Source organism: Atractosteus spatula, chromosome 4 (assembly GCF_055471065.1).
Source record: "Atractosteus spatula isolate fAtrSpa1 chromosome 4, fAtrSpa1.hap1, whole genome shotgun sequence".
NCBI classification, from domain to species: domain Eukaryota; kingdom Metazoa; phylum Chordata; class Actinopteri; order Semionotiformes; family Lepisosteidae; genus Atractosteus; species Atractosteus spatula.
In genome coordinates this window covers 15,919,795-15,932,528 of record NC_142709.1, presented here as the reverse complement: position 1 = coordinate 15,932,528, position 12,734 = coordinate 15,919,795, and positions in this window count along the sequence as shown.

Genomic DNA, 12,734 nt, shown 5'->3' with positions numbered 1-12,734 from the left:
GTATGAACATAGATTTGAGAATCTCAAAGAGAAATGAAAATTTAGACCACACAGTCTTAATAGCTATAAATAAACAAAACACACCAGAAATAAACCTATGCAGATTATCTCCAATATCCCTTCCACAGTATAGTGCACACTGAATTGCTAACTGAATAATCTCCTTTCAAAAAACCTCCATACTTTTAGATGACCTGGAATGTTCCAAAACAAATGAACAATTACCCATAAAATAATAACACAATACATTAAACAATCCATATCCCTATTATTACAGAGAGCTTAAATTATACACACAAAAGGAGAATATAATAAAGGAGAGCAATACTATTCATTATAGGCATTGTTCAAGCTGCAGCTATGTTTTTTCATACTTAAACAGGCAAACTATGGGACAGTAGGGGACTGAGGAAAAGGATTGCATACAATTTGCACGGGGAGAAAGAATGTGAACTTGAGCTTTCTGTAAAGAATGTGAACGCCCAAAAGAGCCTGAACATAAAACTCCACATCAGAGCGATAGTACAGTAACTGGCTTGAGACCCACCCTATGTTACGTGTTTCTTTTTTTGAGTCCAAGTTCAATTTTTTGTTTTCTGCCTTTGGAAGCCAATGCCTGGCAATAATAAAATAGCGCAGTCACATTACTAAACTGTCACAAATAGGGGGTTAAGAAAATAGAAAATAGAGTGGGATAAAAAAATAAAATAATTAAAAACCCTCAAAAGTTTGATCACAGACACAGCCAAGCAGTGAATATAAACTGAGGCACCTGAGTTCACAATATCACAAATGAAATGACACAAAATGTTACACACATACAACATTAAACATAACACTATTCTCAGAGGCCTATGTTCTAAAGACCCAGAAAGCCCAGACTGCTAACTTTATAATCTGAAATCCTACAGTATATAATGCCTAACCAGGACAACAAGGTAAATAGCCTGCATCCTACACTAACAGAATAACTAGCAGACAGTAAATATGCCTTCCCTAAAAACAGGGTCCTCAAAAGTGAATGTGAATCTACCTATTTTAAATGTACTGTACTGTACAGTAGAAAATAGAAAATATCTCATAGAAAATCCTGCGTAATCCGTATTGAAATAATGTCACGGAAACACCCAAATGAGTTTATTTTTATTATTCAATATGTATTTTTTAAATGTTTAATTACTGCATATTTTATGGAAGCCCGTTTCCGCCAGGGAGTAAAAAAAACGCGCTATGGTATCTCGCAATTGCGACTTTGGATCTCAGAATTCCGAGTTTGTATCTCGCAATTGCGACGTAAAATCTCAGAATTACGATTTCATATCTCACAATTGCGACTTAAAATCTCGTAATTCCGACTTTACTTATCGTATTTACGACTTTATATCTCGCAATTTCGACTTCAAATCTCACAATTTTGACGTCACTTCTGGGGCCAGCAATGAACGCCAGACCAGGTTGCTCATCCGGCAAAAGAAGCCCACGGTCGCGTTATACCTTCTTGCGTCTCCTTTTGGAATGCTATGTTTAGGAATATAAACTGGAAATTAGGTTGGACAATTGCTGATAGATACTGTCTTACAAAAAGTTAAAGAAATTTCATTTAAGATCGTTCATAGATTGTATCCTGTTAAACTGACACTTTCTAGATTTAAACATGAACAAGATGACTTATGTGTATTTTGTAATAATGAAAAGGAATATTTGTTATATCTATTTGTTAATTGCATACAGTATATTCAAAATTGTTTTGGATAGATTTGCAAAATGTTATTATATAACATTTAAAGGTCAATGTTACATTTAAAGATGTTGATATTTTATATTTTTATATTTAGATCTGATTTGTATAAAGTATACTGTATGTTCTTATTATTAATCTGTTATTTTGGCGAAATACTTCATCCACAAAAGTAAATGGTCTAATACTGCTCCTTCTATTAATGCTTTTAAAGTATAATTCCTTTTTTAATTAAATTCTATTGAAAATTTAAAGAATCAAAAGGCAAGACATACAATTGAAAAATGTAAAAAGTACAAGTTTCAGCGTTTATAATTGTGAATTCCTCTCAAGTGTCTATTTCTGTATCTTTTTTCATATTCTGTCTTTTTGTATTTCTGGTGTTTAAATAAAAAACATTTTTAACGCCCTCCCCTGCACTTAACTGGGATATTGGCCGGCGGGGCTCTCAGGATCTATTATATATCTGAATAATAATATTTATTTTGATTAGAGGTAAGGAGCTCAAAATTAAATATTCAATATTGCTAGCAATTGCTACAAACAAATCCTGATACTTTAAAGCCTGTCCATATTTGTCCACTGTTTTCAGAAGTGGACCATTCTATTTTCAGTTTCATTTCCAAAGCTCTTTAGAAAAAATGTTTTACAGATAATTTATCCAGATGGTCACAAAGAAGAAATGCGTTACAGAGAGAAGCAGGATTCTAACAAAAAGCACAGGAGACATCAAACTCCGTAAGCCATAAACTACAGTCTGAGCACGTCTGATCTGCAGCTCCATAAGGAGTAAACTTGACTATTCTTCAACCTCCTAATTCTCTGCAAGAAAGAGATATCAAACTCACTTCCATAGGTTTTCAGTTTACCTGTAACACCTGTGTCCACAACACAGCCACCTTCCTTTTGCAGTGAGGATGCAAGTTTACAGGGCTGCTGTTTTATACAGGTATTTGCCTACTCTCTATCAAACTGAACTTGGAATCAAGCAGAAGGATTATTAAGCAGAAAACTACATACAAAAAAAAGTCTCTCACTCATTTACATTGTGTTTTTCTCAGACAGAGAAGGGAGAAAACACATGTACAGTACATAACTACCGTATACAGTATATACACAATTAATCAAAAGCCAAATACGGTAACAGTTGACAGGATTGCAACGGTGTGATGAAAATTACTGAAAATAAAAATAAAATGAATTTTTACTCATACGTGTGTGCAAGAAACGTTTATGTACAGTATACTGTATGTGAATTCTAAGTTTATCTGTCCAGTCTGTTTCAAGGTCTTCCCTTGTTTGGGTTTGTGACTCTCAGGCCCTATAGTCAATAATACTTGACTAATTATTACTGAACATTTCAAAGAAACCAACACTGCTGAAACACTGGTGATAATACAGGTCGCCTCAGACTGGCTTGGTAATTTTCTTTTGAACATTTTATTTAGAAACACTGATTTTAGAAATAAATGAATGCTTTCCTAAAACAAAAGCTTCAAACGGTCAGACTGTTTATTTTAATTTTTAAGAAGAAAAATTCAACGTTGTTTCAAGTTTCATCGCACTCGTGATGTGAGAGACTGGTGTACCACTCCGTCGTAAAAAAATGATCAGATTTTAGTTATTATTAAAATTATTTTCATTTTTAAAAAACACCCTCGTCAGAAAAAATCCAGATCCACGAGAGGGAAGTGAAACACTACGATTTGACTCTAGAATTCCTATAGCTAATGATGCTCTCGCTGCATTTCCACGCGGCTGTCAGAAACCTGAGGATGAAATCATGGTTTCATGGCTTGTAGGTGCCCTCATGTGGAGGTTAGCGGATACTACGGATGGATGAGACAGGGTGCCACACCAGTGATTACTGTAGTATATTGTGAAATGCTGTGCATTACAGTAAAGCAAACAGGACACAGTACCAATGTGTTACAGTACATGTATCACAGGACCTTGGGAGTTATGGTAATTCAAGGTATACAGGTACAGGTACACTGTATACAGTACCTTGAATACAGTAGTACTGAAAAACCACTATACTGTAGCCTACTGTAACTCTCCTCCCCCCCACCACCAACACTTTTGGCAGAATTGAGAGATGACCAGCAAGTAATGGTAGAGCATGACTATTTACTACAGAGCAAGAAACAGCCATTTTCAACAAGGTTCTAGCAAACAATTCTATCTAGCTTTCTGAGGACCACAGTCAAGTTATTCAGGACAGTGTTGTATTTCAAGAAATCAATCAGGACAGTTTGTTTGAAACCCTTGACCTGATACTTGAAAGGAACAGAATGTGGATGAAACAACAATATTGTGTCCCATTTGAAAGAAACACTGAAAGAATGAGAGAGCTGTGATAACAATATGTACAATTACTGTATGTTACTACAAGTTTCCGTACAAACTTTATTGTATTCTATAGCATTACTGTACAATTGTTGCACTCTGTGATGTAGACTCCATGGCCTCCTGTAACTGGTATGTTTTGCTCTACTTCAAATACTGGAATGCAATCAAGTTCTGATAACTCAATTGAATTTTTTAGAGAATATGTGAGCCTGATGCACGTGAAACCCCAAGAGATCATCAATCTATATTGATGAGGCTGGGTTCAACCTGAAACAGCCGAGGAGACGAGGAAGAAACATCACTGGCCAGCGGACCAATGTGCCAGTTTCTGGCTAACGTGGGGGAAATGTTCCACTGTGTGTATCAAACAGCCAAAATGCAATCTGACACCATCATGCCACCATAGACCCCTACAACAATGCCCATATAATTACTTTTCTTGGCAGTCTCTGTAGTACCTGCTTGAGGAGAACTTCTCGGGGGACAAGTGGTAGTTCTGATGCTGTTTCTAAGGAGAAAAAGTGACAATAAATGGAAAATACAAGAACCAATGCTGGATTATGGAGAAGCTACTAGCTAAAGATATTCTACCTGAAACTGGGAAATTCCTACATGTTTCTACATGAAAGACACCACTGTAGCAGTGTCTGTGATGCACATGCTGGTAGGAAGAGATTACGGACTGTAAACAAGAGGACAGAGCAGAGGGACACTTTCAGACTTGGCTTTGTATTTTTGTTTTATATAATGAAGCACTGTGCTCTCACTTCCACTATTTCACTTTTTGTGTAGTTTAATTACTCCGTGTGTGCTGCAATTATACTGTATATATTTGATATACAATCATGGTACTCATGAGATCTAGAAGTAAAAAGTTTAAAAACAATCAAAAATAGTAAACTATTTCCCTATTAAAAATACAAAATTGTATAATATCTTAGGACAATAGGTTTTAAATAATTTCATGACTGCATTCATTAGAAATTGTGCATGTACTATAGAAACAGAAACAGGTGAACGTCACTGTGCAAAATCTGTCAGTCAGGATAAAGCAGTCATTGTGTTTACAGAATCTGCTAGTTCAGCCTTTTTTCTTCCCTTAGTATGTGTAAACTCCTTTTTATATTGTGTGCTTTTTGTGCAAGTTTAGTTTATTTTACATCTTTAATATATATGTACTCTATAACTAAACATTTATTTGTTTTACATATTAGCTCAACCCTCAGTACACAAACACAAAAATTGGTTCCAAAATTGCTGCTCGTTGGTGAAAACTCATAAAAATGACACTAAATTCCCATTCAAATACATGTAAAAGTGCTCTGTAACAATGTAGCTGAATCTGGAGTATCAGGATATGGGTTAAGACAACAGAGGGTTGTAGAGAGACCCTCCAGATACAGGGAAAACACATACACAAAGTTATCAGGAGACTAGATTGACCAGTGTGAAAACAGGTTTCCCCTTATAAGGGATCAGGGAAACAACTGGACCCTCACTATTGAGTGTGGCAGTGAGAAACAGAGGTGCTCTAACTTCAGGTAAGTGGTAAAGGCGCACCAAGTCACCATCTGGAGCTGGTTTTAGATAACAGAGATGCTGTACTGGTCCTTTGGTACATTTGGGCTTTGGTAACTGGAGTCCATAGGGTTCTGTGCTGATTCTATGAGTACGTTTTGCATGTGTCAAGTAAGCAGTATTACAAACTGTTGTGTCATGGTTCATGTGAGATGGCTATATTTATGTACTGTAGTACATCAATCACACATAAGCGTAATTATATGAATTGACTTGTCTGGTCTGGTCTGTGGATCAAGACGTGGTTCTGACAGATTAAAAAAAAAACTCATGTGGGGAAAAGGGGTTCTTTAAGCACCAATAAGATTGCTAGATGGAGTAATCGGCTACAAAGCTAATTTTAAAATCAGTTCTGATATTTAGGGGTCACCATCCATGACCTTAAACCTGGTGTCATGGCTAAAGGTCTCTCTTTAAACTTTATAGTTTACTCTTTGCAATCTGGTTTTCCTAAAATTCCCCCTTAAATCAAATGGTGAGGCTATTTTTCACTTCTGCTTCTAACAACATCTTCCATACCCGATCAAGCAGGACTGTCACAGTGTCAGTATTATGGCACAACAATCAAATGTTAAGTATAATCAGTCTTTAAAAAAATTGTGTTTAAAAAGATGGGAGAAACGATATCCCAGTCACTCCACAAAAAGGGCTTGCATCAATCTTATGCTCACCACACATCAGCTATCAGTAGGGAGGAGAACAGAGTGATGAAGCCAATTCATATATAGACATTATTAGGAGGCCATGACTGGTAAAGTCCAATGGGAAATTTGGCCAGGACACCAGGGTGGCACCCCTACTCTTTTTGAGAAACATCCTAGGATTTTTAATCACCACAGATAGTCAGGACCTTTGTTTTACATTTCATCTGAAGGATGGCGCCTTTTTACAGTATAGTGTCCCCATCACGTTACTGGGGCATTAGAACTCATGCAGCCTGCAGGGTTCTATGCACTCCTGCAGCATCACCTACTGGCCCCACTAACACCTCTTCCAGCAGCAACCTTAGTTTTTCCCAGGAGGTCTCCCATCCAGGTACTGGGCAGGCTCACACCTGCTGAGCTTCAGTGGGTTGCCAGTTGTGAGTTGCAGGCTGATATGGCTGCAGGCAACTACCTACTGTATAATACTTATGCTCACCTCTAATGTGGGGGTTGAAAACAACAAAAGACATTGTTCTAACATTGTTATGGTTATTATGTATAATAATAATAATAATAATAATAATAATAATAATAATTACTTACACTTATATAGCGCTTTTCTGGACACTCCACTCAAAGCGCTTTACAGGTAATGGGGACTCCCCTCCACCACCACCAACGTGCAGCCCCACCTGGATGATGCGACGGCAGCCATAGTGCGCCAGAACGCTCACCACACATCAGCTATCAGTGGGGAGGAGAGCTGAGTAATGAAGCCAATTCATAGTATACATAGGAATACCCAGCAACAAAAGCTGAAATTCTATACTTTACCTTCAAAATAAGTTTCAATGATTGCAGAAGTGGTTCACCATAACATGAGAGTGAATACCCAGAAAAGTATTTATAGTACAAATATAACTCCTCATATTCCTGTATGGCAAACTTCATACACAAAGTGTCCTGTGGAAACTGTGGTCATGCCAGCTTAGGTAAAGATATTTAATCTGTTGCAGCAGTCCTTTCTGCTCTAAGAGTAATTATTTTAATTGAAGATTTGTTCTCTTCAAAGTCTCTTTTACTAACAGTATTGTTTTTATTTTTGGAAGAGCTTTTGGTTACTGGATTAAAAATGGAAGAATCTGACTTGGAGGACCTTATCATCTCACAAAACACGACTGTAAGTATTAAGTAAAGAACGTCCAAGATAATGTTAATAAGTTGATATGATTGCCTAATTTGCAGGTGTGTTTTTGTTTGACTACTTAAAGTAGATGCATTTGTAAATAACCCTGTGCATTGTATTTGACTGTGTAGGTCAGTAAGATTTTAATTAATAAGAGTCTAATTAATAAGAGAGAATATAATGGTAAGATATCACTAAGATGATTATTTTAATTGCTACTCTACTAATACTTCTTTTAAGCCTAAATTACAATGTTAACTTTCATTATTTGAATTGTCATTTGGGATTTTTCAAGGACTAGGCTTTAAGTATGAACTTGTTAAGACTTTATGGGAAGATGACTTACTGAAAATTGTTGTTGTGGAAAATTATTTCCGGAAGGAAAAATGGTCTACTGTCCAATTAATAGTTATACGAAAGCCTTAGCTTACAGAATACAAACTTTCCCGATTTGTCTGGATGTACAGTGTATATCATCTGTCCAATCAACAGAGTAAAGCTATATTTCTGTTTCTTTAACTCACTGTCACCGGTGGGACTGGGACTCTTCCAATGTGTGTCCCTTGTCTGCTGATCAATTGCAATTATTTACAGTATAGTACTTTTGGGGATTTCTCCAAGGACTGGACTTAAGTATATCCAAATTAGTAATTTAAATGAAGTTGACTTACAAATGTCATGGAAGCCTGTGCTCCTTATCTGCTGCTACTGTACTAATGCCTGTGTTTTATCCTGCAGAACCTCTCTGATCAAGAAGACTGCACTCCTTCTTCATTTTTCCTGATCATACTTTTCTTTATATTTCTCTTAACACTACTAATTTTAACATTTGCTAATGTATATATTGCATCATATATGGCGACTTAACTTTGACAATTCCTGCCTTCATGGCTTGAGCAAGCTTTGTGTTAACTGTGCTTCGTGTTTTTACTGTGTCAATACTTTTAGCAACATGCTTGAAGCTTATGTTTCACCCTGCTGTGAGCACAACCCTAAAGACTCACTTCTACTCTAAAGAAGAACATGCTTGCTCATCTTATCCCCTGTGTGTTTGTGTAATGCTGTGTAATGGCCATGTGAAGTATTGTCAGTGTATTTGCTGCTGTAAAGACGTTCCAGGAGGTAGCAGGGTTCTCAGTATAGACAGCAGAGTGCACCCCGGACCTGAGGGAGCCGGAACCCAGCAGGAAGAGCCTCTGTGGCAGCTGCTTGGAGAACTTCTCAGCAGACAACAGGACCCCAGTGGACTGGGACACTGGAGCAGTCTGGGTGCAGTGTTGTTGGTGGTGGTTCTATTAAGGAGAAAATGTGACAGAAAATGGAAACAACGAGTGCTGAGTGCTGGATTATGGACAAGCTACTAGCTAAAGCTGTTCTGCCTGAAACGGATAAACTCCAATTTGTTCCTACATGAAAGACACCGTTGTTGCAGTATCTGTGATGCTCATGCTGGTGACTGACTGTGAACAGGACATGCATGTTGTGTTGATATTGTGTATAATGAAACACTAAGCTCATGCTCTCACTTTCACTATATTTGTAATTTAACTGTTCAGTGTCTGCTGGTATTAAATATACTGTAAGGTACATTGAGATGCTTAACATGCTTAATAAACACCAAAGAAGATCCAGCATAATTGTTCAGTCCTAGAAACCAAAATTTCCCAAATATTAACCTTACCAAAAGTACCAGTTCTCATAATATCATATAATGTGTGTGCTCTATAAAGAGGGATTTAAAACAATCAAAAATAGCAAATAAACCTTAAACAATAAACAACAACAATATACATACATATTTGCATAGAAAATCAAGTGTTAAGTAACGTTATGGCTACAGGTATGAATGAGAACTTAAATCTATTGGTTTTGGCGGTCTGTTGGGAGCAAATGAAAATCATTAAACAAGGAGTGTGAAGGATCATCACAGATGGATTTTTCTTTATGCAAAACACACATGAATGATAGATGGAGGAGAGGGCTGGAGGCAGCCCCAGTGACCTTCTGACATATTTTCACAAGGCTGCCCAGTTTGTTCTTGCCTCTCAGATTCAGCCTGCCACACCAGCAGATCAGGGTAAACGTTAGAACAGATTTAAGGAAGGACTGATCAACAAAGGATATGTATGGTTGCTCTAATTGCCTATAATGTCAAAAGGAAGAAAAAAAAGGAAATTAATGGACAGCAGCTATTTACAAGGTTGGTAGTGTGGTGTAAGTGTTAATTGTACTGGTTTACATTAAATAAACCTGTAATCACAGCTATAAATATCACCCCATTACCATTTCTTTTATAAGTATTAAAAAATACATGTTACTAGGGCAAGACCACACATTTTGTGAACCAAAGGAATACTTTTACTTGATTTGGTCATTTTTAGAAAATCTTCTTTCAAATACCAGTTTCAAAGAATACCTCATTCTATAAATCAATTCCAAACAACTCTTGCATTCACTAATATTATGTTTAGATCATCCTCATTTTGGGCGATGGTCTTTGGAGTGGCTGAAGAGATTTCGAAGTGTTGCAATGTGCAACTATCCGTCAGTAGCTAGGCAGTGTTTTTAATTACCTTTCCTAGCCAAAATATACCCAAGCAGATGACCTGATCCTCTATTTGGGTTGTGATATTGTTTTGTTGAATAAACACTACATTTCCAGCTCATTGCCCTGCTTCACAAAGAGGCTTTTCAATTCTATTCTAGTTACAACACAAAAGTGATGTCTCATTTTTCCAGGAACAGTAATTCATAGTCTTGAATCGACATATACCACTAGCAGATTTTACTCCTACTTCAGAGAACCGGCCTTCACACATTTAGGAGCCTGATTGTGAAGTGTCTCCAGTGGAGACTGGGAGTGTAAAACACATGATATATAGTAGAAGAGTACAGTATGATCCTCAGATGTTTAATCTGCTTCTATACACTACAAGAATTTTGTGTACAAAACAATGGTTTGTCCAGTAGAGGACGCCAGAGATCAGATGTTTCTGGAGATATCTGTGGGATGCTGAGAATCACCCTGCACCATCTTAAAGGGGAATTGCAGTACCAATTTCTCAGACAGGTTTTTAAATCTTGGTAACAAAATAAATTAATTATCGATGTCACAAAATTTTACAAATTCGAGGTTAAATGTAAAATCGTGAACTTTGTGCAAGTACAGCATGGTTGCTACTGTATGTTGTCGCAGGCAGATGAGAAACCGCTGGTCTCGCCACCGGCAAGAGCAGTTTTCTGAATTGTGACTTAAAAGCGTCCCTTCCTGCTTACTAGTTGCCGTAAGGGACTGAAAAACATGTTAATTATTGTTAATTATTATTAATGTATTTTAGTTGGTTGTCAGGTTGCTCTTTGCAATAGTTAAAATGTCTGGTTTAATTAAAATATTTACTATTAATATACTGTAGCAGCAAGATTTGCATGGTTTAAGCATGTTTACAATCTAATAGCGCCACTTTCGCGTCATGGGACGTTTTGTTGCCTCGTTCTGAATCACAGACAATGACGGCGCTACATACGTTGAAATTCCGTTACTTTTTGATGTGAATCAGGTGTTGTACACTTTACAGTGTACTTGGTAGTTTCATCGTGGTTTAAAATGCACTCATCATTACCATCCCCTGAAATGTAAAAATAGCATGCAGTTCCCTTTTAACAGGAAAACTGCTCGACTGCCACAGTTATTAGATTTAACTGTCCATATTGTAGTATTATTAGCCTATGTCACTGGGTTTCGCTATGATTGCTACTAGGGTGCTAAAGTACAGTTAACGAAATTAACTTGTGTACAGAGTGTTACAGAAGTAAGTCACTGCCTATCCCTGCCTCAATACACAACATGTATCGTTTGTATCTGTCTAACAGATAACATTCCTGTCAAGAAATGTGATTTTATATTGCTTTTATATACAGGTAAAATCCACAAAAGAGAATGAATCAAGCTGTAGTGCTGCTTCCTCAGTTTGTAAACATTTGTGGAGTTCTGCTTTCTTGTTATATTTTATTTTTCTAAAAAAATTGGAACTTCTGTCTAGAAAGAAGTCATGTTTTGTAGTGTCCTGAATACTACATTATTCTCCAGGGGTAAGAACTGTACTCACCATCAGACAAACTGAAACTCAGTAACTCAGTTTTTCATTTTGTAAAGTGGGTGCAATTTAAGACTTTCCATTAAGGCTTATGGGAATATGGAACAAATTGCCCAGCCAGCAATTTTCACTTCTTTTAAGCTACTTCTCTGCAACAGTGCAGTGTTGCAGTAGAATTGCAAAGGTGTGCAATGTCGAACTTAGAACAGAAAATAGAAAAATGAATACATTTTCTAACTTAGTTGCTTATTTAAAAAGATATCAGTTTCTGTATCTAGCTCATTATACAGTAGATATACAGTGCCTTGCAAAAATATTCAGACCCTATGTTGTTTTAATATAAAATGTGATATGCAGGCTGAATATTTGTAAGGGTAAGATAGGTTACTGTAAATGTCAACACAAACCAAAGACAAAGAACTGGAATATTTATTTTTATATGCTTTGGGATCATTTATAGACAGACGTTTTCAAAGCTTTCCACAACAGGGTTCAAATGCCACAAAAGGACATTTGTTTTCTTATTCTTAAACCACTCCAGTGTAGTTTTTGCTGTGTGCTTTTGATCATTGACCTGCTCAAAGGTGAATTTTCTCCCCAGTTTTAAGACTTTAGCAGACTGAATCAGATTTTCCTCTAGGATTTGTTGATATTTTTCCACACCTATTTTCCCCATCAGTCCTCCCTTGATAAGCAGCTACTGATAAGTAGCAGAACTATAACGTAATAAGATGTAGCAGCTTGCATTTACAGTACACCAAAAAATTCCAATGTTGTCTTGTCTAATCACAATATCTTTTGCTTTGTAATAAACCTTATGTGGGATTGAGATGGCTTTTTTTAGTTCCATACAAACCCCCTTTGTGGAGTGAGTGGGATATTGTTAACTCGTGGACATTTTCTCCAATCTCTGATCTTTGTAGTGCTTTCAAAGTTGTCATTGGCCTAACAGTGGCATCCCTGCCAGCAGCCATATCACCCTACAGCTCACAACTGGCAACCCACTGAAGCTCAGCAGGTGTGAGTATGGCCAGTACCTTGATGGGAGACCTCCTGGGAAAGCTAAGGTTGCTGCTGGAAGAGGAGTTAGTGGGATCAATAAGGGATGCTCACCCTGCAGTTTGTGTGGGTCCTGATGCCCC